The sequence below is a fragment of the Microtus pennsylvanicus genome, chromosome 5, assembly GCF_037038515.1.
Source record: "Microtus pennsylvanicus isolate mMicPen1 chromosome 5, mMicPen1.hap1, whole genome shotgun sequence".
Taxonomy (NCBI): Eukaryota; Metazoa; Chordata; class Mammalia; order Rodentia; family Cricetidae; genus Microtus; species Microtus pennsylvanicus.
In genome coordinates this window covers 17,980,455-18,006,547 of record NC_134583.1, presented here as the reverse complement: position 1 = coordinate 18,006,547, position 26,093 = coordinate 17,980,455, and the positions used below count along the sequence as shown (strand labels likewise).

General features: G+C 40.9%; 1 protein-coding gene across 2 annotated transcripts in view; it reads left to right on the top strand.

The window, feature by feature from the left end:
- Nucleotides 1–14,909: 14,909 nt before the first annotated feature.
- Nucleotides 14,910–26,093, top strand: part of Fbxl4 (F-box and leucine rich repeat protein 4) — a 75,814-nt gene continuing 64,630 nt past the window's right edge. The window contains exons 1-2 of one of the 2 annotated variants that reach the window (XM_075971310.1): nucleotides 14,910–15,019; nucleotides 24,967–25,166. The gene's annotated coding sequence lies outside the window, so the exon portion shown is untranslated. The remainder of the gene's footprint in view (nucleotides 15,020–24,966; nucleotides 25,167–26,093) is intronic. The other variant, XM_075971309.1, reaches the window with a different exon arrangement.

Here is a 26,093-nt window from a genome sequence, read left to right as displayed (position 1 = left end):
TTCTTACTAACAATATAATATACATCATCCATTCAAAGATATTAATATCAACCTTTTCATTATGCAAGATTCTCCAGCTATAGCATTCCAATTTACATAATTATCTATTTTCGTAGGAACAGGGGTCTGTGCTAATTTTACACTAATTCTTAAAATGAATAATTGAGATATTGGATGCAATGTGTCAAAAAGCTTCATCTTTCTTAGTGTCTGGGGTAGCAAGTCCTGAGCTATGAGTTAATCAAGAAAATGATGCATAGTTCTTCATGAATATACTAAGAATCAGCCCGTCAACAACAGCATCACTGCACATCCACATTTAAAGGTGAAAGATTCAGTCACATGAAGCACACTCTGAAAATATCAATATCTTAATAATTTGGCATGCTTATATGAACTAGAACTTTCCTGTGGGAAGGGCACAGGCCTTTTGCCTATTTGCTTTGATTAGTCATATTTAAATATTTAAAGCTGTCGTCCACACTTGACAATGTATCAAAAAGTCACTCAGCCAAGGCCACAATGACAGAGAAAGATCTAAGTCAGTTCTAAACATCCTGTGGTGGCAGCCCATTCCTGAACTTTATATTTCTATATCTGGACCCTTCAAGGCTATTGTGAGGTCTCAGAAGTACTGAGCCATCAACCTTTGCTTTCCTCCCAACTATGCATGTCGTAGGCGAGAAAGGGTGGGGAACGAATGATAAGGCACTCTATGGGAGTTTGGTGGCCCCACTTCAGAAAATAATATAGATAGAAACCTGTCACACATTGTGTATCCAACCAATGTGAGTGATAATGTGATCATAAATATTTGGTAGTACTAAGGCATAAGGATTTCAGTCACTTGCCCACTCATGATTGTGGAATATGACAAAATGCGTCCTGTGGTAATAGAGGCCTTTCTTGAAATCATGAAGGACAAATGTCATGGACATGATTTTGGGAAGCCTCCAAGTAATTGGGCATAGGGAATTGAAGGTAAAATAAAGGTGCTGGGGTTGTCCAGACAACTGGCATGAGAACAATTTTGGTGTGTGGCTGGTACATGCATCTAGGTAAAGAGTGGTAGATAATGAAAAGGAAAGAAAATCATGTTCTCAAATTAAGGTTGGTACTACCAATTCTGGATTGAAAAATAAGAGGCATATCTACCCACATTTCTCTGCCCTATGACACTGGAAATAAAAACCACTTGCCATCTTGGACTACATGGGCTTCAGGAATCCTTCTACATATATGATTGCCTTTACCAAAGTTGACAAAACACTTCTAAAAATTATAGAAAAATTCAGTGAATCCCCTAAATGCTACATGCTCATTACTTGTCTTTCTTGAATATAGAGAAATGTTATTAATTTTAAATGATGCACCATGAGATCATATCGACAGCACCAAGAAAGAGAGCTAAATGTCCTCTGTTTATATATGTACACAGTGAAGTTTGCAGAGAACGTGATCCGACTGATCCAATGTGTTTCCAAAGAGAAAGGCAAATTAGATTCCTGAAGAAAGCAAGGCTGAGGAAACTTTGGCCATAAATCAGTAATTACTGGTAGTTATTCAATATCCTAGGTTTGATAAAGTGCCAGAGCTTACTAATGGTATGAGAACATTAAGACGTTGGTCACAAAGTCACAGCAAGTCCTTATGCAGATTTACTTTGAAGCTGTCTGGACTTGGAGCTGCTGTTCTGAATAACAAGTGTAATGTTTTTTCTTATGCCCTCATTTCCAAGGCATTGGGTTACTCTCACACTTGCTGAAAACAAAAGCAGACCAGAATGGATAGCAGGTGCAGAGGTGACCCTATTGCATCAGAGCTCCGACACATAGAAGTTAAAGTGTCAAACTCAGGTCTTCACAACATCAGCCAAAATTTTATCCCCTAGATTCAGCTAATGTTGCCTACTGGATTTTTCAATCACTTGTGAGATTGGGATAGTTGAAGTCTTCTGCGATTAAAAAAAAATATATCTCCTCATATCATCTTGGCTCTTACCTTGCATCAGGTTTACAGTAAATGAACATAGAACACAGATTGACTCTTTCAAGCTCTCAGGACATCTGAAACAGTCTAAAAAAATGAAAATAAATGTTTAATGTGAGTGGATTAATTTGCCTCACTCCAGTCTTGAGCTGAAGTTCAAATATTGCTTTATAATATTGGTACCTGTTCATGATAAGTCTTCAATATTTAGGCACAATATTTTATAAATCAAATGACCTTAAGTTCTCTGATCAAGACGTAATTGAGGGTTTTCCTTCATCCTTGTCATCTGGGAGCTTGTTATAAGTTCACAAAGCAGAACCCACCACTCCCCAAATCAGATTCTTCCTCCTACCATGATCCTTGGAAGATTCACAGGCACATGAAGCAAGGGTAGTACTCGCTGGTACTCTGAAACTATACCTGGTCATATTCTTATCCATAAAGGCACAAACTATTGGAATAAACTATACTAACAATTCGTATTTGAGATTTACCCCTCATTTGAAGTAAGCATAAATTTTTAAATTTTATTTTAACTAAATAACCATGACATTTGCCCTCTTCTTCTCCTCTCTCCAACCCCTCTCACATTCCCGTTACCTCAAGTTCATAGTCTCTTTTTCTTTGTTGTTATTGTTAATAAATATATGAATGCAACCATCCAAAATCCTATTCCCTGAATACTGTTAATGTTGGCTACTAGATGTCTTGATTATTTGTTATATTGGGTCAGCTGGAGTCTTCTGAGATTAAAGTGATACCTCTTCCTGACACCTCATGCTTTAATCTTGTATCAGCTTTCGTGTTTTGTGTATGTATATGTTTTTGAGGTTGTCAACTTACTATTGTCCACTAAGTCAGAAGATTATTTCTGGGGAAGACTAGTTGCCCCTCTCTTAGCAGTCATTATACGCCTGTAGCTCTTCATTGGGGTTGGGTTTGTGTGAGATTTTCCCCATCTATGTTGCCATGCCAACTGCTGTTGTCATTGTTCAAGTCTTGTTTAGATGGGCATATTTTGAAATTTCATGGGTATGTCTTTCCTGTCATATCTAGAAGACAGGATCTTGGAGAAGACTTTCCAGTTCTATAGTTCTTACCCCCTCCTCTGCCACTTCTTCTACAGTGTTTACAGAACCTGAAGAATGGGGATCATAACTCCACAGTTATGTGATCTCTTTAATAGTGTGGCTTTCTGTAACGAGCCTATTCTGCTGTAAAAGGAAGCATGTGATGAGGAGTGATGGTTACACTTATCTATAGGTATAAGTATGTAGCGTGCAGTTAGGAATTATATTGGTTGAGAAAATTGGCAGTAGTATATCCTCCTCTAAGATCCAAGATCTCGCTAGCCTTGAGTGGCTGGCTGAATGCAGTACCAGATATGATTTCCCTTTTGTCAAGGGGACCTTTCATCCAATTAGACAGTTGCTGGTTACAAAAGCGATATAAATGCCAGTATTTCAACCTTTAGAGATATCTTCCCATGCTGGACATTGTTGTAGTTCATAGGCATCACGTCTGGGCAGGACTGTTGATTGAGTTCCTCATCAGCAGCTTGCATAGCATAGTGCAGGTCTACGGAAATTAGTCCTTGGGAAGGAGGATTTTGCATAGGATCCAGCTTAACTCCTTCAAGTCCTGTCTCTGAAGTGCTTGGTATCTTCAACTGTAGGAACTTAATCTCAACTTCTTAGACATAATCAAGGGCAATAGAAATAGCTTATATTATTTTGGGAGTCTCTTGGATGGCTCTAACAACGTGAAAGGAAGTTACTTATTCCTAGTACTGGTGTTTTTGCTAGTTTATGCCTCTGGGTGAGAAAGTTATTACCCCAAGTGGTGTAACTTCACTTAAAATATTATTCTCTCTCTCTCTCTCTCTCTCTCTCTCTCTCTCTCTCTCTCTCTCTCTCTCTCTCTCTCTCATTCTCCTCTCTTCCCTCCCTTTCTCTCTTCCTCTCCCCCTCTCTCTTACACACACACACACACACACACACATTTTTCACATACCTCCTTATTTTTCCTTCATCTATTTTTCTGTTGAGAAATGTCTAGGTCATTTCCAATCTCTGGCTATTATTTTTTCCCACATAAAACTGCATATTTTATTAGTTTTATATAAATTAAATCATTTATTCATTCATAAAATGTGTCTAGCAAATATTTCTCTAAAACAGTTTGAAAATTAATATTGACATTACACATTATAGATTATGAAAATGTCTCATAATCAGTGTCATTAAGGAAAAGAAAGAAAATTGGGAAATGAGTAGCTCACAGATAGCTAAGGGAAGATCTATCAAATATTTTGAAAATTATGGTACTCTAGAGGTTAATGATTTTATTTTTTATTGCTTTTATTGAGCTATCCAGTTTTCTCCACTCTTTCCTTCTTCCCCTCTCCTCTCCTCTCCTCTTCCATGTCCCCTACACTTTCAATTTACTCAGGAGATTGTGTCTATTTCTTCTTCCTATGTAGATTCATGTATGTCTCTTTTAGGGTCCTCCTTGTTGTCTGGTCTTGAGTTGTGGATTGTAGTCTTTTTTTCTTTTGCTTTATGTCTAAAAGTCTCTTATGAGTGAGTGCATATTATATTTGTTCTTCTGGGCCTGGATTACCTCACACAAAATGTAAAAAGCAAAGACATCTTGAAATTTGCATACAACTATTATGTAAATATACCACATTTTCTTTATCAATTCTTTGGCTGAGGGACTTCAGGGTTCTTTCTAGTTTCTGGCTATTACGAATATGCTGCTATGAATGTAGTTGAACACATGTCCTTGTGGTATGATTGAGCATCCTTTGCATTATACCCAAAAGTGTTATTGCTGGGTCTTGAAGAATATTGTTTCCTAATTTTTGAGAAATTTTCCAAAGCAGCTGTACAAGTTGCCGAACCAGCAATGGAGATGTGTTCCCTTTACCCCACATCCTCTCCAGCATAAGCTATTATCAGTGTTTTTTATCTTGGCCATTCTGACAGGTGTAAGATGGAATCTTAGAGTTGTTTTGCTTTGCATTTCTCTGATGCCTAAGGATGCTGAATATTTTCTTAAGTTTATAAATTGTTTGTTTTGTTTTGTTTTTCAAGACAGGATTTCTCTGTGTAACAATCCTAGCTGTACCGGAACTAGCTTTTGTAGACCTGGCTGGCCTTGAACTCACAGAGATCTGCCTGCCTCTGCTTCCTGAGTACTGGGATTAAAGGCATGTGCCACCACCACCTGCCTCATTAATCTTCTTTCAGCCATTTGAGATTCTCCTGTTGAGAGCTCTCTGTTTAGGTCTGTACCTCATTTTTTAATTGGGTTATTTATTCTTTTGGTGTCAGGTTTCTTGAGTTCTTTGTATATTTTGGAGATCAGTCCTCTTTCTGATGTGGGGTTGGACCTTGAACCTTAGAGCTCCACCCTGCTTTCTGATTGTACGTGCCACGTCATCCTCCGCTCCAGCCTACATGCCTTCCCCAACATGATTTTACTGTTGCCAACATAAAAGGGCTTTCTTTACTGTGGCTGTAATAGAAAACCCTGACAGGAAGCAACTTTGGGAAGAAAGAGTTTATTTTGGCTCCTAATTCCAAAGTTCATCCTAGTGGGAAGGCAACACATCAGGAAAGCATGGCAGCTGGAGCAGGAGACGGGTTGATGATGTCTTCGTCTGTACACAGATTGTAAACGCAGGAAACAGGAAGTAAGGTGAAGTTATAAACCTTCAAAGCCCTCCCATCGTGTGGCCTTCTTCCACCAAGGCTCTGCAGGGTAACGAGATCGTAGTCATCTCCAGTAGCTCCACTAACCGGGGATCAAGTGCCCAATGAGACTCTGGGGCACACTTCACATTTAAAACACTATAGTCCTTTAAGTTACTTGTTACATTGAGGGTCACAGCATCAAGAAAAGTAACTAGAAAAATTTCCAATATCAAGATTTCATGTCAAAGAAAGTACCTCAAAGCTCTACCCTTCAATGTTTGTGTTGGTCTTTCAGAAAGGTACTGTACAGTGGCTGCTTTGACATTTTCTTTCATCTGTTCCAAAAAACTATAGAAAAATAGTCCTCAATAAGGAAAGAGGTACATACATATGAAATTAGCTCACAATCTCTCCCCTTATGCAGTAGCCCACTATGTGAACGGCAATGTGCCGAGTAAATAGTAAATGAAGTGCTGGGCTCCATTACAGACTGATCCCAACTGGCCATCATTAGATTTTATCTGGCCCATCTTCAGGCTGTTTGTGCTATCCTGGCAGCCACTGGCTTTGAGGGGGCAGGAGGCCAGGAGCAGGCGGAAGTAGGAATGCATGTAGCAGATTCTGGCCCCTTGCCCTTTTCTGCTCAGTGGCCTCTGTAAGTCATTTAATTTGGAGGAATAAAAAGAAACCTCCTACTCTAGAGAAACCAAATCTTTTAGCATTGAGGCTGAAATAATAAGCAAGAAAAGAAACAGTAAGAGAATACTGGGTAAGATGGAAAACTGATTCTTGGTGATATTTTGATGTTTATTAAAGAAGCAAAAATATTTTTCTTTAAAATTTTAAAAGTCTTATGCCAATTTTTAACTCTAAGGGAAAATTAAAGTCTACTTAAAAATATTTTTCAACATTTTTAATGATTTTGAAATAGAGAATTTTTTTCCCTGAAAAAGGTATCAAAGAACTTAACGAAGAAATTCCAAGCCCTACGTGGTAGCATAAGCCGAAAGTCCTGGAACTTAGGAAACTGAAGCATGAGGAATTTTTTAAATGATGTTTTTTTAAATCTATTCTTGGAGAAATTTGTAGATGTAAGCAATGTATTTTGATTTTATATACCATACTCCCTGCACTTCTTCCCTCTAACTCCTCCACAACGTCCTCCTCTCAAGTTCATGCCTCCTTTTTTAATCTAGTGAGTCCATTCAGTGCACAGGAGTGGGACTATTCACTGGAGCATGGTCGACCTATCAGGAGCTATGCCCCTAAAAAAAGAGTGACTCTCCCTCTTCCAGTGGGCACTAACTTCAGTAGCTCCCCAGCTGGGAGGCAGGACATCCTGTGCTCTTCTGCATCAACACTGGATTTTAATCTTAGGCAAGTCTTACATGTATAGAGGCACAATTGCTGTGGGTTTCTGAGTGCAATGACTCTAAGAATCAGAATATACTGAGGTGCAGCAGCCCTTCTGATATCTGACCCTTGCTTTCTGCCACCTTTTCACAGTGGTCCCTGGACTTTTGGGGAATGGAGTTATATAGATGCCCATTTATGTCTGAGCACTCCATTAGATGACACAGCTAACTAACGCAGATATAACTCTTCAAAAGTGTCACCACATAAAGAAAAGAGAATGATGGAGTGAGGACTGTACCCTGGGTTCTCGAGTTTCTGGCTTGGGTTTCCTGGCGTTGGGTCCCACCCATCCTAGAACTACAGAAGTGAAGTTACCAGACTTTTTACTTAAATATATAGGTTTATCTTAGTCAGGGTTCATATTGCTGTGAAGAAACATCACAACCATGGCAACTCTTATAAAGGAAAACATTTAATTGAGTGACTTATAGTTCAGAGGGTTAGTCCATTATCATCATGGCAGGGCATGGTGGCCTGCAGGCAGACATGGTGCTGGAGAAGGAGCTGAGAGTCCTGCATCTTGATCCATAGACAACTAGATGTGAATCGGATGAACTAGGCATGGCTTGAACATAGGAAACTTCCCCACAGTGACACACATCCTCCAACGAGACCACACCTCCTAATAGTGCTACTGTCTGTGAGCTTATTATTATGTGTGAATGTCACTTACATTCCAACTACTTCACGTTGTGTTATAATGGGGAAGGGATATTAGTAGTTGTGCAGACATAGAAATAATTAGGTGAATATTGAAAGTTTACAACTTCTTCTCTTTGAGTTCAAGACCAGACTGAGGGACACAGCAAGACCTTGTCTAACAGAAAGAAAAGAAACTCTACTCCGCAATTGTACCACAAAGGATGATATTTAAAACTCTTTGTAACAGGTTTCCTAAATTTTGTATCTGATTTACTGTGTATGAATGTTTTGCTTGGATGTATTGATGTGCACCACGTACATGCTAGGTGTCCATGGAGGTCAGAAGAGGGTGTCAGATCCGCTGGAAATAGAGTTATAGACAGTTGTGAGCGATAAATGAATTCAGATGTGGATGCCGAATCCAGATCCTCTTACCTCTTACCAACAAGTGCTCTTACCACTGAGTCATCTCCAGCCCCTATAAAAACATTTTTGAAGGAGAATCTTGTGAAATTATCGTTTTATTCTGACAAAGCATTCATGAGAGACACCAAAGTCAAGCATTTATGATAAAGACTGCATTGTCAAAAGGTACTGGGCTCAGGGGAAATTTTATAATAAAGGCTCACTCACAATTGTAAAGATTAATTTCAAGTTCCACACAGCTCGTTTTGAATCATTTGTGTTAAGAATATCAATTGTATTACCTATTTTAAGAATATGAAGAAATATTTTTGACCAGGGAGGTGGATAACCCTGAAAATCGTGTTCTTTAGATTTTTTATTTAAATGTGTAGGTTGTGCTAATATGGGGATGGGGCAGTAATAGTTGGGCAGAAGTACAAGTAAGCAAATACTGAAAGTTTAGCAGAATCATCACTCTCTTCAGATCTACTGAAAGTCTGAGTAGGGTACTTGCCAATCATGTGTGAGACCTTGGGTTTGAGCCTCAGTGATGAAAACAGCGGTGAGAAATGAAGACCTTGATCTGTGTCAGGTGTCAAAGCTGGAACTGGGCAAGGACCACCTACCACCCTGTCACTGGTGCGTTAAAGGGACGGAAAGCCTTTGTTCTTCTGTTGATTACCTTGCCATTCTGAATAAATGACACAACTAAAGCAGATACAACTCTTTCAAAAGTGGCACCACATAAAGGAAAGAGAGAGTCGGAGGGAGCAATGGAGCTTGGATACTCAACCTGGCTTGAGATTCCTGGGTTTGGGTTTTACCCATCCTGGGACCACAGAAGTGAAGATAGCTTAGAAAGAAAGACCTAGGATGTCTCATCTCTCATCTCTGTGCTTCTTCTCTCCATTATTGCCAAGTACTGAGAACCTTTGTTCATGTTAAGTTTTTAAGTAAATGAAGAAAGTTCAAGAAAAAGAAAGGCAGAAATGAAAACTGTACACGTAGAGTAGGTTTTGATTTCTTTAATGTATTTTCGCATATTTTTTTAGGTCACTGCCAGTTTGGCTTACAGCTTTATGAAGTTGCTTTAACCGCTCTTAGTGACTTTAGTTTATGTTCACATATTAAATATATTTGAATTTGTTCACTGGAAGGTGCAAGGAGGCCTGCACTCAGGTCTCAGGTTTATAAGCCACTTGCTGTGAATCTAAATCTCGATAAATCACTGAGTTGCTGGAGGCTCTTCTCGTGCCTGATAACGATTTAAAAAGTTTAACTAGAATGATCTTGAAGGCTCTACAGTGACATTTTGCATTGGAGAGTCTCAATTACTGATCTTCAACATATTTTAATAAATATTAATATTATTCATCCATTTGCATACTATTTTATCACTCACAAAGTGCTTTCACCTATATGATCTCTTTTAAATTTCTCTAGTGTCTGTGAATCAGGCACATTTCACAGAAGGGCCGACAAGCTCGGAGAAGCTATAACTTATCTAGGATCACAGGTTACTGAACATGGCAATGCTGGACAGACAGGTCTTCCAGCTCTGCTCCCGAGAACATTTCATTTTTCTACCTATTTCACACCGTTACTTCAAGGTTATGGTAATACGGAAACATGATTAGTTGTTATTGAATTGTAAAGTAATTCATTATCATTTTCAGAGAGCCCTTTTGATTTAGAGGTGGAGGACCAGGGATCATTGACAGCCCTGACACTATGATGTGGGCAATTCTTTTAATTTCAGAGCCTGCTTCCAGGTCTGTAAAAAGGGGGTTTGGAGTGTATAAGCTTGGTTTTTTTTTTCTTAATGGCTTTCTTCTTGTCTAAAATTCTGATTTTCTTATTAATTACTATGACTATTTTTAGATTGCCATCATGAAATATTAATATTAAAATGAAAAATTTGTATTAGCAGTATGATGTTGAAAACATAGACTAAAAGATTACTACTCTTGGTGACTATGATTCATGCTATTTAGCCACTAGCATATTGAAAATCATAAACTATCATGACTGCCTGAATTCTGCTTTTCAACAAATTAGTTCATTTGAGATTTCACAATGTTAAACTTGGTGGTAGTGCAGGCCTATAGTCCAGACTACTCAGGGGTATAAGGGTGAGGCAGGAAGATTGCAAATTCTAATCCTGACTAGAGTACAGAGTGAGCTCAATGATAGTGTGGGAAACTTAGGGAGAGCATCTCTCAAAATAAAAAGTAAAAACAAGCCCAGGGAATTTTAGTTGGAGAGGACCCGTCTAATACAAATGATGATCTGGGTTCAATGTCTCAATCTCAGCAACACACCACACACACAGGCACACACAGACAAACAGACACACACAGAGGCACACATACATACACAGGCACATGCAGGTACATACAGGCACACAGAGGTACAACACATATATACAGGCACACACAGGCACACACAGAGAAAGATGCAGGCACACAGACTCACACAGTGGCACATACACACACATGAGAGAGAGGGAGTATGTGTGGAGTTGCATTTTCTAAGAAATCTTGATTAGAGAGAACAACTACTTAAAATCAATGACAGAAAAACTAAAAGGAGTTCATTATGGGGACATTTTTATCTTGAATGATGTCTTTATCTTCCTGATATAGAATTTTAGGGACACGCGCCCTCATGATCCCAAAAGGTATCTAACTGGTAGACATTTCATTTTAAGATGAAGAAAAGCCATCTGAGAATAGTGGCGGGTAGGATGGTACTTCAAGAAGCAGGACAAAGAGGAGTTTTGAACCTGCTGCTTCTGTGCCCGCCTCCCCACTGCAGTAGAACATTGTAACTTTTGAAATTCACAGAGATGGATCATAACCAACTTGCTGAGCTGGTGACTTTATGCACAATTAAGCCTTGTTGAGACTTTATTTTTAATAGTGCCGTTACAGCGTGGAATGCTTTTCAGCTCTGAAAAGCATTCCATTTAATAACGAGGCATTAGTTCACCCACTAAATCAGGCCACCGCTAACTGATAAGTATCACTCTTTTTTGTCCTCACTTGTGCCCCTACCCAGAAAACAAAGTATGGCCCTGGGGAAAGGAGATTTGCCTGAGCTTTGAAAACACCACTTAGTTGCAGAAATAAAATGTCACTCTGGGTATTTCTTTTCCTTATGAATCTGTCTACTTTGGAAGCAGTATTTTAAGGGACATTCTAACCAAGACTTCAGAGTCCCTGGTTTCAACCCCTATCACCCCAACCCAACATATGCTCCAAAAGAAAGCAAACAATAGCACAAACTACATCTTTGAAACAGAGTAGAAAGGGAAGAAATGAAGATGCCTATAGAAGAACATGCACCAAAATACATAAACAAAGATGCTAAAAGCAGCAGTTTGTAAAAATAAAAAAATAAAACTGTTCAAAGTCTATGAAGAATATACTAAACAATGGTTTATTTATATATATATGAGTAACTCAAGAAACTACCACACACTCAGCAAAATGAATTGTTCTCACCAACCTTATGCTGAAAGAAACCAGGCCAAATAAAATGGATAGTGTATATGATTCTACTTATCTCAGGGTCAAAAGTTGGCAACATTAATCTCTTGTATTAGAATTCAGGATAAGACTGGAGAGATGGCTTTGCAATTAAGGGCATGATGTGGGAGTGTCATATATCAGTCTGTTGATTTCATTGGTTAAGCAATAAAAAGAAACTGCTTGGCCCTCATAGGTTAAAATATAGGTAGGAGGAGTAAACAGAACAGAATGCTGGGAGGAAGAGGAAGTGAGCTCAGAGAGACGCCATGCTCCTCTCTCCCGGGTAGACGTGATAGCTTTGCTCTCTGAGACACACGCGATAAAGCTCCTACCCAGGATGGACGTAGGCTAGCATCTTCCCGGTAAGACCCATGCTCACAGATTATTAGAGATGTGTTGATCGGGATATCAGAATTAGCCAGTAAGGGCTAGAGCTAAAGGGCCAAGCAGTGTTTAAATGAATACAATTTGTGTGTTGTTATTTCGGGGTATAAGCTAGCCAGGCGACGGGGGTACTGGGGACGCAGCCCCGCCGCTCTTATTACTACAAGGGCAGTTGCTGTTCTAGCAGGGGACCCAGGTTCAGTTTCTAGCACACATGTTGGCTAACCACCATCTATAACCCCAGTTCTCGGAATCTGACGGCCTCTACTGACTTCCATTGTCACCAGAATATACACACTCATTCAGGCAAAACTCTCTTTTTTAAAAAAAGTCAGGATAGCCTGGTGGTGATGGTGCACACATTTAATCCCAGCACCCAGGAGGCAGAGGCAGGGGGATCTCAGTGAGTTTGAGGTCAGCCTGTTCTTTAGAGTGAGTTCCAGAACAGCCATGGGTATTACACAGAGAAATTTTGTCTCCAAAACAAAATAAAAAACAAACCCACACAAGTCAGGATAATGTTACTTTGAAGGAGAGACAATGGGAAGACTCAGAAGGACACATGGGGGCTTCTTCATGCTAGTAATCACCTGGTTTTGACCTAATGGTGATTACAGGATCATGTTCCCATTTTTATCCCACTTTTCGCATCACTTTCTCTTTCATTTTCCCGTTCCTCTTCATATTTTTCTTCTTTGATGACACGGTCTCACTCACTTATTCCAGAAAGGCATTGAATTTGCTATGTAGTTGAGGCTTACCTTGAACTCCCAATTCTTCTATCTCTGCCTCCCAAGTGCTGGGATTGCAGGCGCACAATCGCTGTATCCAGCTTTTGTGTTTTTTTTCTCAATGTATTAATTAAGGTTTCTATTGCTGTGAAGAGACGCCAGGGCCTAGGCAGCTCTTATAAAGGAAATCATTTAATTGGGGTGGCTCACTTACAGTTTCAGAGGTTCAGTCCATTATCATCGTGTTGGGGTGCATGACAGTGTGCAGGCAGATGTGGTGCTGGAGAAGTAGCTGAGAGTCTTTGGCAGGCAACTGGAAATGGTCTCTGACACCGGGAGTAGCTTAAGCATAGGAGGTGACATACTACTCCACACTACTCCAACAAAGCCACACCTCTTAATAGTATTATTCCCGTTGGGGAACCACTTTCTTTCAAACCACTACAGGGTTTTATCTTTCAGTTAGAGATCATACTTCATTTTATAATGGGAAACTTCTGGAGTTTAAATGGGGTTTGAGTTCTTTATATAGGCCTTAGTTGGGGTCTTATCAGAATATACAAAGAGTCAGGATTTTATTTTTACTTTTTAATAAGTGAACATAATTTAACCCAAGTTTTATTTTAGAATAAATTCAGTTTTACAAAAGCCTTGGGGTGAGTAGATGAGATGTACAGACAAGTTGACTGTGTGGTCATGCCTTTTTGTTAACAAGATGAAAAGCTCTTCCTGCTGGCCTCCAACTCACCAAAATCTGTCTGCCTCTGCCTCCCAATAGTCGGGATTAAAGGTGAGTTCTACCACACCTGGCTCTCCTCTTAGGAAGCAGTTCACCAAGTACTGAGTGCCACGGTTAAGTGTGGAAGGTGAAAATTCAGTTTGAATTCCTTGATAAAAATTTCACTTCGGTATAGTGAAATTTCACTGGACACCATGAGTGGCTTCACTTCATGTCCTGATTTGACTGAGGAACCTCCTATATTCTGGGGCATTTGGATACCTGGTTCCTATGGTAAGTTTAGGAGGTATGGTTTTGCTAGAGGAAGTAAGTCACCAGGACCTGGCTTTGAGAGTTCAAAGACTCATGACACCCCATTTGTTCTTTCTAGTTCATGCTTGCTCTTGGAGATGTGAGCTCTCAGTTGTTCATGCCACCATGCCTGGTGCTTACTGCAACGCTCCCTGCCTGTAATTGTTTTGGATTCTGAACCATCTGGAACCCCCAAGCCCCAAACAGGCATGAATAGCTTTGGTCATGATGTTTTGCCACAGCAATAGACAAGTAAGTAATATACTATGTGTATAAACTTAACAAGCATCCTTTCTGTTTTGCTTCTTCAAGAGAAATTTGGAGGCGATGAGCATATTATCGGAAGTTCCCCATTAATGGGGCTGGAGAACGATGGCTCTTTCAGAGAACTTGTTCCATTCTCAGCACCCACATCTGACAGTTCACAGCTGCTTGTCAGTTCATCCCTGTTCTCTTCTCGCCTCCATTGGCGCTCGAGCGCCAATATACACGCACATACACACACATACACGCTAGCAAAAAAAAAAATTAAAATAAATCTTGTAAACAGTTTTTAGCGGAAACCCTGTGAAGACAAATACAACGCCAACTAAAGAAAAAAAATGAAATGACTAAGGAAGACCCTTGACAGCATCTTCATCAGAGGTAGCTTGGGCTTGTAGATGTTGGGGTGAATATGACCCTGCAAGGAGAATTTGTTTCTGGGGCTGCAGTTTGTTAATTAATTGGTGGATCGTGCCTGCAGAGCAGTTAAAACATAACATTCCACTGCTCTGTGCAGAAATGCCCTTTGCATAATACCAGAGTTGAGTCACCGATCCCGAAGAAGCCCCAGCAGAACTACACCACGTACGGAGGGCTGTCTTTGGAGGAACGAGGACTGTGAAGGTTTTGCAACTACCGCCAGCCCAGGAGCAAACACTCCATTTATAGACCGTCACCGGCTTTGCTAAGATGCTCAAGCCCCCAAAAGCAGTTCAGTAGCTGCCACCCCGGCCCTGGCCCCGCCCTTTTCAGGCCCCGCCCTCCTCCAGGCACGGCCCCGCCCCGCCCCACGGCCTCGGTCTTCCTTCCGGGTCGCGCTGGGCCGTGCTCGCCGCGGCAGCAGCGCGGGATCCTGGGAGCGGCGTCCGGCTGCCCGCCTTGGGGCGAAGCCCTGCGCGCGCCCGTCCCGGACCCTGCAGGGTACGGCCCTTTCTTCCTCCCCCTTCCCTCCCTCCTCAAGGTCTCCAAGTCTTCTCGGCCGTGGGCGGCGCCGGGCGCGCGCCACTCCGGGGAGCGCGGGGCGGAGGCCCCTTGGCCCACGCATGTTTCTGTCTGCGGTGCTACGCGGCTGCTGCGCTGGTTGGGACGGGACGTGGGTGCCGCCGCCTCCTCCCGCTGCTCTCTTGGGCCTGGCCACCGCAGGGCCAACTGCGGACTCCGGGCCCGCGGGTCGCACAGCCCCGAGCGATTCTGCCCACGCAGGCCCATGCCACGAGATGCCCGCCTGCAGCCTTCTTCCTACCGTCAGGGGTGGGCCCAGCCACTTGACGCTGTGTTTGGCCGTGGGGCTGGTTTTGCATTTCCCTGGTTGTTCCAAGTGCTCTTAGCCGCCTAGCTTTGGGGAAGCCGTCCTACCTGCCATCTGCTAAGGAGTAGGAAGTTAGATGGGTGAAGCCTGGGGTTACTGCTTGTTCCTCTGTAGTTGGCTCTCATTGGGAGCCACTTGCTCCCTCTGCGACCAGCGCACACTCCCGGGTCTAAGTTCAGAAGACAGGCACACTGCTTATCTGGCACACTCTGAGTAGAGGGTATTGAGTAGAGGGCCAGCCCTTCAGAGCCCCTTATCCGGGAGTAAATTTTTGGGTGGAAGCGCAGTCTTTAACTAGTGCCCCTGAGAGCCACCATACTACAGTCCGAGTATTTATTGAGTTGCATTATTTCCACACTGGAGTACCAACTTTTAGAACTCCTGACCCACGTCTTGACTCTTTTGAACCCTGTTCTGTCTTTGGTTTGAAAGTCAAGAGAGGTGGGCGCATAAGATGGTCAAAAGTTGTGTTTACACCGTGATGCTGATTGTGTTCCTCTCTCACTGCTATATTACAGTATTGTTTACAGCTGTATTTCGCCCGAATTCGGCCCTTGAATAGGAGCATTTCCGTCTTTAGCATGCCAGCCTCATTGCCCAGTCCTCTCAATTTTGGTGGAGTTAGTATTTGCCATCTTTACGGATCCAGCTTTGGAGTCTTCTTTGGTCTTTCATCATTGAATTGTGTATGGCGTCTCCCCACCTCCGTGGTTCGAAGTCTCACTCAGTTTTGGTGTGAGATTAAAAAATGCCATATTTGGTTATTACTAGCCAATGACTTCATCATTTGTCGAATTCTGTGCGTTTTCTTCCTGACAAGTGCTTATTTATATATGGCGGACACTTGTTCCTGTTTACTCCTGAGACAGTCTGAACTGTTAGGGGCGACCTACTTCCAGTGGTAATGCCATGCTGCTCTTGTTCCTGCAGCTTTAAACTGTGTTCTAAAGTCTAGTGGTTTCAACCTGGCCTGGCCTATTGTGCAGATCACTGAATATTTTTATGGCAAACTAAGATAGGGGCAAGTGGAATTCTGTTCTTTTGTGTTTGTTTGTTGAGCTGGAACTCACTAAGCAGCCTTGGCTAGTTCCCTTAGAGGTCTGGTGGCCTCGGGCTCCTGAAAGGTGTGCCCACCACACCCAGCTGAATTCCTTTGTGTCTTGCTCCAGCCCTTTAAAATGCCTTGTCAGTATTTAAATCTTTTTTAAGTTTGCCTTCCCCTTGGTCACTTGAATTAATGGCCATTTTTAAATAAATCTTCTGTTGCTGACTCCTTTCCTTCACCCTGTAGAGTTGCTCCCCACGGTTGTACACATAAAGTGTTTCACAGTCTGCACTTCTGTTGACTTGCATGTCTGTCTTTATCAGTGATCATGTGCGTGTTCTGTGCCTACTTTCAGCCCTGTAAGCTGAAGGCCCTTCTCAGATGTCCCCTTGAGTTTCACCATTCCAATAGGGTATCCCAATTAGAATAGTTTCTTGTGTTGCTATAGTAGATAATAATGCTTAATATTATTAATTAATAATAAATACTGCTTAATGTTTTGTTCTTTCTAGTCATAGAAATATGTGCGTAAGTGTGTTTCATATAGTTTGTGGTGTTGCTTTCTGCAGCTTCTAGGTAGTAATAGTCACTGATGATCTTGTCTTTATATAGATATGTAACATGTCTTCTTACCTTTTAAAGGTCTTTCTGGTTCATTATTGTGGACCAACCTAACATTTTCAATCTCTTGATATTAAGAATATCACAGATTTATTTCTGTTACAGTGAAATGACAGGATCGTTTCAATGTGTGAGTAACCCCTTCCTTGTTTCCTGTTTCCTTTTTCTTAGTTTGAAAAATACTAAGTGGAAAATTCCAAGGGTAAACAGCTTTAAATCGCGCACTGTTCTGAGTAGTGTGATGGAGTTGTATGCAATCCTGATCTGTGAGCCTTACCTTGTCTAGTCCGTGAACACACCCGGACTGTCAGTGACAGTCCTGGCTCTTATCAGATCAGCTGTGTACAAGTAACCTTTTTATATTTAATGCTGCCCAATTTGGCTCAAGAGTACTAATGTTAAAAATTGAAGTATGTCAAAGAGAAGCCAGTCATTAAGTGCTTGAATGAATAGGTGACTATGTTCATAGGAAGTTTGTGTATAGAAAAAAGCATAGTCTGCCTAGGATTCTCTGCTACCCACACGGTCCACAGTGGAATCTTAAAACATCTCCTGGAGGTTGAGGGATATTATTGCATGTATTTGCATATTTGTTTATTTTCTTGGTGCAAGTGATTAAAATCCTGGGTGAAAGGCTATTTATAGCTTTTAAATTTGCAGAGATTCTGCCACGGCACTCTTTAAGTAGATTGTTGATAAGGAGATTAGGGAGTGGTGGCATAGAGCGTCATGACAGAGCATGTGGAGACTGCCTGTTGACCTCGTGGAAGTTGGGAAGCGTAGAAGGACCCAAAGTCCCCATCTCCTGTTCAACGCTTTGCCTCCGACGACCACTTTAATTTACCTCACCTCTTAAAGAATCGATTATCTCCTATAGTACTGAGAGGCTGGAAACTAAGCCTTCAACACATCAGCCTGTGCCAGGGGTGGAGAATATTGAACCAAATCATAGCAGTCCCTGGTGTAATTTTGAAAATATTTTTGTTCTTAAGGCATAAAAAATTTTGTATTAAAATATGTTTGTGTATGTTTTTCAGTATGTGGATTTATGAATACAAGTGCAGTGCTCTTGGAGGCCGTAAGAGGGTATTGGGTTCCCTGAAGCTGAAGTTATAGCTGGTGGTGAGCCAGTGAGGTGGGTTCAGGGAACTTCAGTCCAAAGCCAGAGTGCTATGCACTCCTGATGTCTGAGCCCTCTCTCCACCACCTCCCTCTCCAAACAATACAATGCTTAATTGAAGCATTGATTTAGAGAAAGAGAGGCACTGAAAGGCTTAAGATGCCATCTTCATATTTTTTTACTGTGCTCTGCATTTTTTCCTTATGTTTTAAACGTGTAGGATTGGAATGTAACTAATTGTGATGAAAGACATGAGAGGCCAACTCTTGATCTTTGCTACTGAGTAGTGTGTCTAATTCCAGAACAGCGGTAACCTTGCTTTTCACTCTTACCCTCTGTCTTGCCTCTTGGTTTGTCTCTTGTCTTGGGCTGTTGCTCTTAACTTATTGCTCACTTCCTTCCTTCCTTTCTTTTTCTTTTTGGAGAACTTTTTCCTTGTGTTTTTTCTAGTTCTCCGTAGTCATCTTGAAGTCTTATCACAGATTTGGAGTGCAAAAGCTGTTTCATATTTGAGAAAATAGCTTTCTTTTACTTCTCCAATCATATCTCTCATGAATCTTTCTTTAATTTCAATCAGAGTTCCTTTGTGGCCAGAGTCAAATCTCTTTTATGTATTCAGGGACTGCTTTTGTACTAACAGAAGTTGCCGCTTTTTTACATTCTCTTTGAACAGTAAAATTTCACTATGTGTCCTATTCCTTCTTGGATGGCTTCAGGGAAGTTCATGCATTTGATTCTTTCCTATTGTGTTTCAGTTTTTATTATCCATTTTTCTCCTTTTTCTTCATATCAAAATATGGAAATTTTTTCATATGAACCTTGTCTTGAAGAATCACTGATTTCATTTTTCTGTTTTTTGAAGCTCTTTATTTTTCTTCTTGTGTAAATCTATATAAAACAGGAAATGTGTCTTGAGCTCTTAGTGTCATACCCTAGATCAGGCATAGTTAAAAGTAGGGTACATTCTCTGAATTTGAGGAACTCATAGTCTGTTGGAAAGAAACATATCTTTGCAGGTGAGAAATGGGGCTAAGAGAAAGTAAAGGAAATATGAATGGTTCATACATCCTCTACCTGACATTGAACAAAAGGAAGGAGGCATGCCCAGCCTCACCTCAGCAGAAGACTCGAAGATACCAGGCATGGATACTCAGTGCAATTGTGGGTAGGACCATGGGTCTGCAGGAAGTGGGGGAGGGCTGTGGAAGAAGAGGGGATGGGTCTGCAGGAAGGCTAGGGTGCTTGAAGAAGAAGAGGGGATGGGTTTGCAGGAAGAATAGGGGGTCTGAGAAAGAGGAGGGGATGGGTCTGAAGGAAGAGTCAGGGCCCAGTGGAAGAGAAGGGATGGGGAAGACAGGAAGAGTTGGGAGTTGTAGAAAAGAAGGGGTGGGGAAGACAGATTAGGGGGGGCTGTGGAAGAGAGAGGACAGGGAAGACAGGAAGGGAGGGCTGTGGAAGAGGAGGGGATGGGTCTGCAGGAAGAATGGGGGGGCAGTGGAAGAGAAGGGACAGGGAAGACAGGAAGAGTGGGGAGTTGTGGAAAGAAGAGGTGGGGAAGACAAGAGTTGGGGGGCTGTGGAAGAGAGAGGACAGGGAAGACAGGAAGGGGGTGCTGTGGAAGAGAAGGTTCAGGGAAGACAGGAAGAGTGGAGGGGCCTGTGGAAGAGAAAGGGCAGGGAAGATAGGAAGAGTGGGGGGCTGTGGAAGAGAGAAGACAGGGAAGCCAGATGCCAAGGGAGTTGAACTTTGTGATATCTGAACATTTTCCCTTCTGTACAGTTGAGAAGGAGAAAGAGTACCTGGGGGGGTGGGGGAGACTGAAAAGTTCTTAGAGAAACAGAGAGGATATAAGGATGTATGTCATTGTTCATGCCTATATATAAGGATGCGTGTCATTGTACATGCCTATATATAAGGATGTGTCATTGTTCATGTCTGTATACACGGATGTGTGTCATTGTTTATGTCTGTATATAAGGATGCATGTCATTGTACATGCCTATATATAAGGATGTGTCATTGTTCATGTCTGTATATAAGGATGTGTGTCATTGTTCATGCCTATATACAAGGATGTGTGTCATTGTTCATGTCTGTATATAAGGATGTCTGTCATTGTACATGTCTGTATACAAGGATGTGTGTCATTGTTTATGTCTGTATATAAGGATGTGTGTCATTGTTCATGTCTGTATATAAGGATGTGTGTCATTGTTCATGCCTATATACAAGGATGTGTGTCATTGTTCATGTCTGTATATAAGGATGCGTGTCATTGTACATGTCTGTATACAAGGATGTGTGTCATTGTTTATGTCTGTATATAAGGATGTGTGTCATTGTTCATGCCTATATATAAGGATGCATGTCATTGTACATGTCTATATACAAGGATGTGTGTCATTGTTCATGTCTGTATATAAGGATGCGTGTCATTGTTCATGTCTATATATAAGGATGCGTGTCATTGTACATGTCTGTATATAAGGATGTGTGTCATTGTTTATGTCTGTATATAAGGATGTGTGTCATTGTACATGCCTGTATACAAGGATGCATGTCATTGTTCATGTCTGTATATAAGGATGTCTGTCATTGTACATGTCTATATAAAAGGATGTGTGTCATTGTTCATGTCTGTATATAAGGATGTGTGTCATTGTTCATGTCTGTATATAAGGATGTCTGTCATTGTACATGTCTATATACAAGGATGTGTGTCATTGTTCATGTCTGTATATAAGGATGTGTGTCATTGTTCATGTCTGTATATAAGGATGTCTGTCATTGTACATGTCTATATACAAGGATGTGTGTCATTGTTCATGTCTGTATATAAGGATGCGTGTCATTGTTCATGTCTATATATAAGGATGCGTGTCATTGTACATGTCTGTATATAAGGATGTGTGTCATTGTTTATGTCTGTATATAAGGATGTGTGTCATTGTACATGCCTGTATACAAGGATGCATGTCATTGTTCATGTCTGTATATAAGGATGTCTGTCATTGTACATGTCTATATATAAGGATGTGTGTCATTGTTCATGTCTGTATATAAGGATGTCTGTCATTGTACATGTCTATATACAAGGATGTGTGTCATTGTTCATGTCTGTATATAAGGATGTGTGTCATTGTTCATGTCTGTATATAAGGATGTGTGTCATTGTTCATGTCTGTATATAAGGATGTCTGTCATTGTACATGTCTATATACAAGGATGTGTGTCATTGTTCATGTCTGTATATAAGGATGTGTGTCATTGTTCATGTCTGTATATAAGGATGCGTGTCATTGTTCATGTCTGTATATAAGGATGCATGTCATTGTTCATGTCTGTATATAAGGATGTCTGTCATTGTACATGTCTATATACAAGGATGTGTGTCATTGTTCATGTCTGTATATAAGGATGTGTGTCATTGTTCATGTCTATATACAAGGATGTGTGTCATTGTTCATGTCTGTATATAAGGATGCGTGTCATTGTTCATGTCTGTATATAAGGATGCGTGTCATTGTTCATGCCTATATATAAGGATGTGTGTCATTGTACATGTCTATATACAAGGATGTGTGTCATTGTTCATGTCTGTATATAAGGATGCGTGTCATTGTACATGTCTGTATATAAGGATGTGTGTCATTGTACATGTCTGTATACAAGGATGTGTGTCATTATTCATGTCTGTATATAAGGATGTCTGTCATTGTACATGTCTATATACAAGGATGTGTGTCATTGTTCATGTCTGTATATAAGAATGCATGTCATTGTCCATGCCTATATATAAGAATGCGTGTCATTGTACATGTCTATATACAAGGATGTGTGTCATTATACATTTCTCTCTATATAAGGATGTGTGTCATTGTTCATGCTTAGAGGGGGTGGGAATGACTGTTGGAACTATTTCAAATACAACTAGTGGAGTGCTGTACAAGCCACACTCAAATATAAATCCACTCTCATGACTTTTCTTATGTTTGGACTTCTAGATTGAACCCCAGAGTCCTTTCCTTGAATAGCCTTTCTTGACAAGTTTCAGTCAGATTTAGAGATGACAGGCATCTCTTCTTGATCTGTCACCACACTGATCATATTGGTATTGTGCTATGGGATCGGGCTCCATCATTTCTCCTGTCACTTAGGGGCAAATTTTTAGATGGCTTTTAAAGTATTTTGTGTGACCTGCCTGTGCTGTAATGCCTGTGTCCTCTCTTTTCCCGGATCTTTTCACCTTCTTATAAGTCGAGAATCCCCTTTGAGTTTTAAACTTGTTTTCCAGGTTCTGGGTGGGGATCATTCTGTTGCCATTTTTTGTTTATTTTTGTGAAGTCCCTTTCTGTGTGCCAGAGCATGACTCTGATCCAGCTTCTAGTGGCTCCTGCGATCCTGCTTCTCTCAACTTCATTGACTTCCTTCTCACTTCCAGTCTTGCTAGTAAATGCATGTCCTCACTGGTCTATACCTCTTAATTTCTCTTTTCCACTGTTAGTGCTTTCTATGTGATTGTATTATTTACCTTGGGTAAGCATTTTATAATGTGAAAGATGTGATTGAAAATAAAATTGTATTATATTAAAACCATGTTGTATAACACAAGCTATTTCCCAAGGAACACGAGAGTCTCAAGATACAGTTTAAAATGGCGGTTTCTTTGTGTTCCTTGATCGTACTTATGTGAAGTTTGCTGTGTCCTGGGGAGTTTCTTGTAGAGGACAAGCTCTAGAGAAACTGGGAGTGTTGCGCAAGCGCAAAGGCTTGTCTCTTCAACACAAGGCTGGGAGTGGACGCAGATAATAGCCTGGTGATCTGTGCTAGCTGTAGGATCAGGCCATACCCAAATTGCCCAGACTATTACGTGTATTCCAGACTCTCCTTTCCCAGACCTTTATCTTTAGCTTTGATCCTTAGTCAGTAGAACCCATCCTTAGCGGAAATGTCACTTGTACTTTACAGCCTGGTGACCTCTACACCACCTTTATGACCAAGTTCCCACCAGATCCTCAACTCACCTTCATGGTAGAGTTCACATGTACTTTGCAAAGGGTTTTGATGTAGTCATGCCTTAAGCTTTATTGTGCACGTGGGATTGGGATAATTGTTACCAGGAAACATTTTTCCCTCAAACTGTACTGTACTTAAATATGTCTAAAATAAACTGCCTGGTGACAGACTCTAGAAGACCAGCTAAGTCATGTTGAGTTGGGTTTCTTTCTCACCTCATGAGGGTTATTCCTATGCTGGCTTTTTGTTGAGACCACACAGTTTCTCACCTCATAATCACTGTTGGTAAGAAACTGGATTAAGCAATAAATAAGATGAAGGCCATTGTTGCTAATTTTGGCTTATTATCTGCAGTGCCATGCTTTATACACTCTGAGAGTTTTTAGAATAGCTTCTGTATGAACTTGAACATTTCTCCCTAGAGATACATTTATAATCTCTCTTCTGTAGTATTCCATTCATTTTTAGCTTTACTTTACAAAAAAATAACTAAAGATTCCTTTTATCCAGAATTGGAGAAAACAAAATTTCCATTTTACATTTCTAAGCTGAAGAAACTTGACAGTATAACATATATTTACAATTTATAACCCAGGTTTTACATATGTTACTTCAATGCAAATTTTGTTGAACTTTTACACAACTTAAAAATGATACTGCCCATATGACAGTCCTGTTGATTTTTATGTTATCCTGTAATCTGCAACAGTATAAACCATCTGAGAAAGCATTGTAGAATTTATGCCGTGGTGCACCAGCCAAAATTTAACTCATACAGTTTGCCTTCATCTTCTTTTGGCCAAGAGTGCTTGTGAGGCTGACATAATTGAAGACACCTTATTTTGTAGATGTCTCCTAGGTTCCATTAAATTGACTGCTTTCTGAGGACCAGTTTGAGAATTGAAGGAAAAGCGTAGTTTGGAGTGCGAGGCCATGTCTGAAGGCTGTGCTGACTGTCTGCTTGACCAGAGTGCTGTCATGTGGTACATGGCTCTCCCTCCCTGAATGTCTCCACTGCCTTTCCCCACAAGGTCTTGCTCTGCTTGTCCTAAATTTCCTTCTTCCTGAGGATGCAAATTCCTCTTTCCTGGCTTCAGAAGCTTACTCCCTTTGTAATTTATTTTATAGTGACTGCTTTTTCACCGACATGCATCTTCAGTAAGGGTTCAGTTTTTTCCTCTGTGAAAACAACCTTGTAAAGAGGCTTCATATTTGTGCCTTCCATGTCCAAAACTGTTCCCAGTTGGAACTAGTTTTGCTTTTCCAATATTTTCACTCTGTTGGGAGGAATTCCACACTGTGAAGGTGGTACACATTTAGGCCCTGTGCATGGCACACACCTGATTTGAGTTTATGCTGTGCATACGGAGTTTTGGCAGGAGAGCCCGTTTTTATCCCTGGTTCCATAGACAGGATTCCTCCTGAACTGGGCTTCGTGGAGCTCTTTCCAAACATGACCTGCGTCTGTGGACACTAGTAATTTTCTCTCTGGTTAGTGTGTTCTGTTGCAAGCATTCTGGCTGATGAAGTAATCCACCAGTCAGGTTAGCCCAAGTCAGTCCTCTGCTCTGGACTTTCCTGTTTCTCACAACTGTATTTTCTACACTTGTTTTAAGCTTAATCCTTTACTATTGCACTAGTTAGCATTTTATATATCATCTCGGTGTGTTTAGACTAGAGTGGAGATGCAGAAGACACTGCTGTATGTTTTTAGATTAGTTCATGCTCTTTTGGTTTGTTTCACCTTTTTCTATCAGCATGCTGAAATACAGAATATGCACCAAGCTGCATATTGAGAAATGAAGACCTGCTGGGTTACGTGGCCCAGCCTTAACAAAAGGAGAGGAGCTTAGCCCTATCTCAACTTGATATGCAATACTTTGTTGGCACCCATAGGAGGCCCACCCCTTTCTGAACAGAGGTGGAGGAGGAGTGAATGGGATGGAGCAGAAGGAAGGTAGGCGGAGGGTTTGGGAGGAGGGGGGAGGGAAAGCTGCAGTCAGGTTATAGAATAAATGAAAAAAATTAATTAATTTAAAACAAAGGAAAGAAATGAAGATCATTGCCTGGTGATCTTCAAAACAAAACAAAACAACAACATATTCCTAAATATAAACCCTGCTAAAACTGTTCTGAAAAAAAATGCAGGACCGTTTGCCGCAGGAAAGTAGGCTTGCTACCCCAAGGCCTCATGGGTAGAAAAGAAGTGACTATTGAGACGTGCACTAAAATGTAAGGGTTAGAACTGGGTTTTTGCTAGATAGTGTGGAACACACCTTTAATCCCAGGTCTTGGGTGGCAGAGTGAGTATCAGGACAGCCAGGGCTACACCGAGAAACCCTGTCTCAAAAAAAACAAAAAAGAAAGAAAAAAAGTTGATTTTCTAGGTTAGCAAAGAAGTACTATCTGGCTTGCCTTATTGTAAGAAGTGTAGATTGTATCTTGCATATCAGAAAGAGTCACTGGAGTGTTGAATGAATTAATACAGGTCATATTTTGTGATCTTAGTGTTAGTGCTCAAGTATGCTAAAGCATTGCTATACTAGAAAAAAAAAAGAGGAGTTGTGTATTTAGTTCTATTTAGAGGAAGCTAGAGCCAGGGCTTTACAAAACAAGTGTTCGTTTTCCTTGTCCCTGTTGACAGGGTGTAGCTCTTTGGTGAGGGTCTATTGCAAGTGAGTAGAGATGGCTTGAAATCCGGGTGGCGAGATGGCTTGAGACCAGTGTGGCTGCCTGGGATCTTCTTGACTGTTGAAGGTTACAAACTGGTCTAGGTAGTCGAGACATGTAAAACCCTGTGTGACTCCCCCTTGTATATTTCTTCAGGCATAGTTTGAAACAAAGCCACAGTTTAAAACCTCCCATTAGGTGTGATTTGCTATAC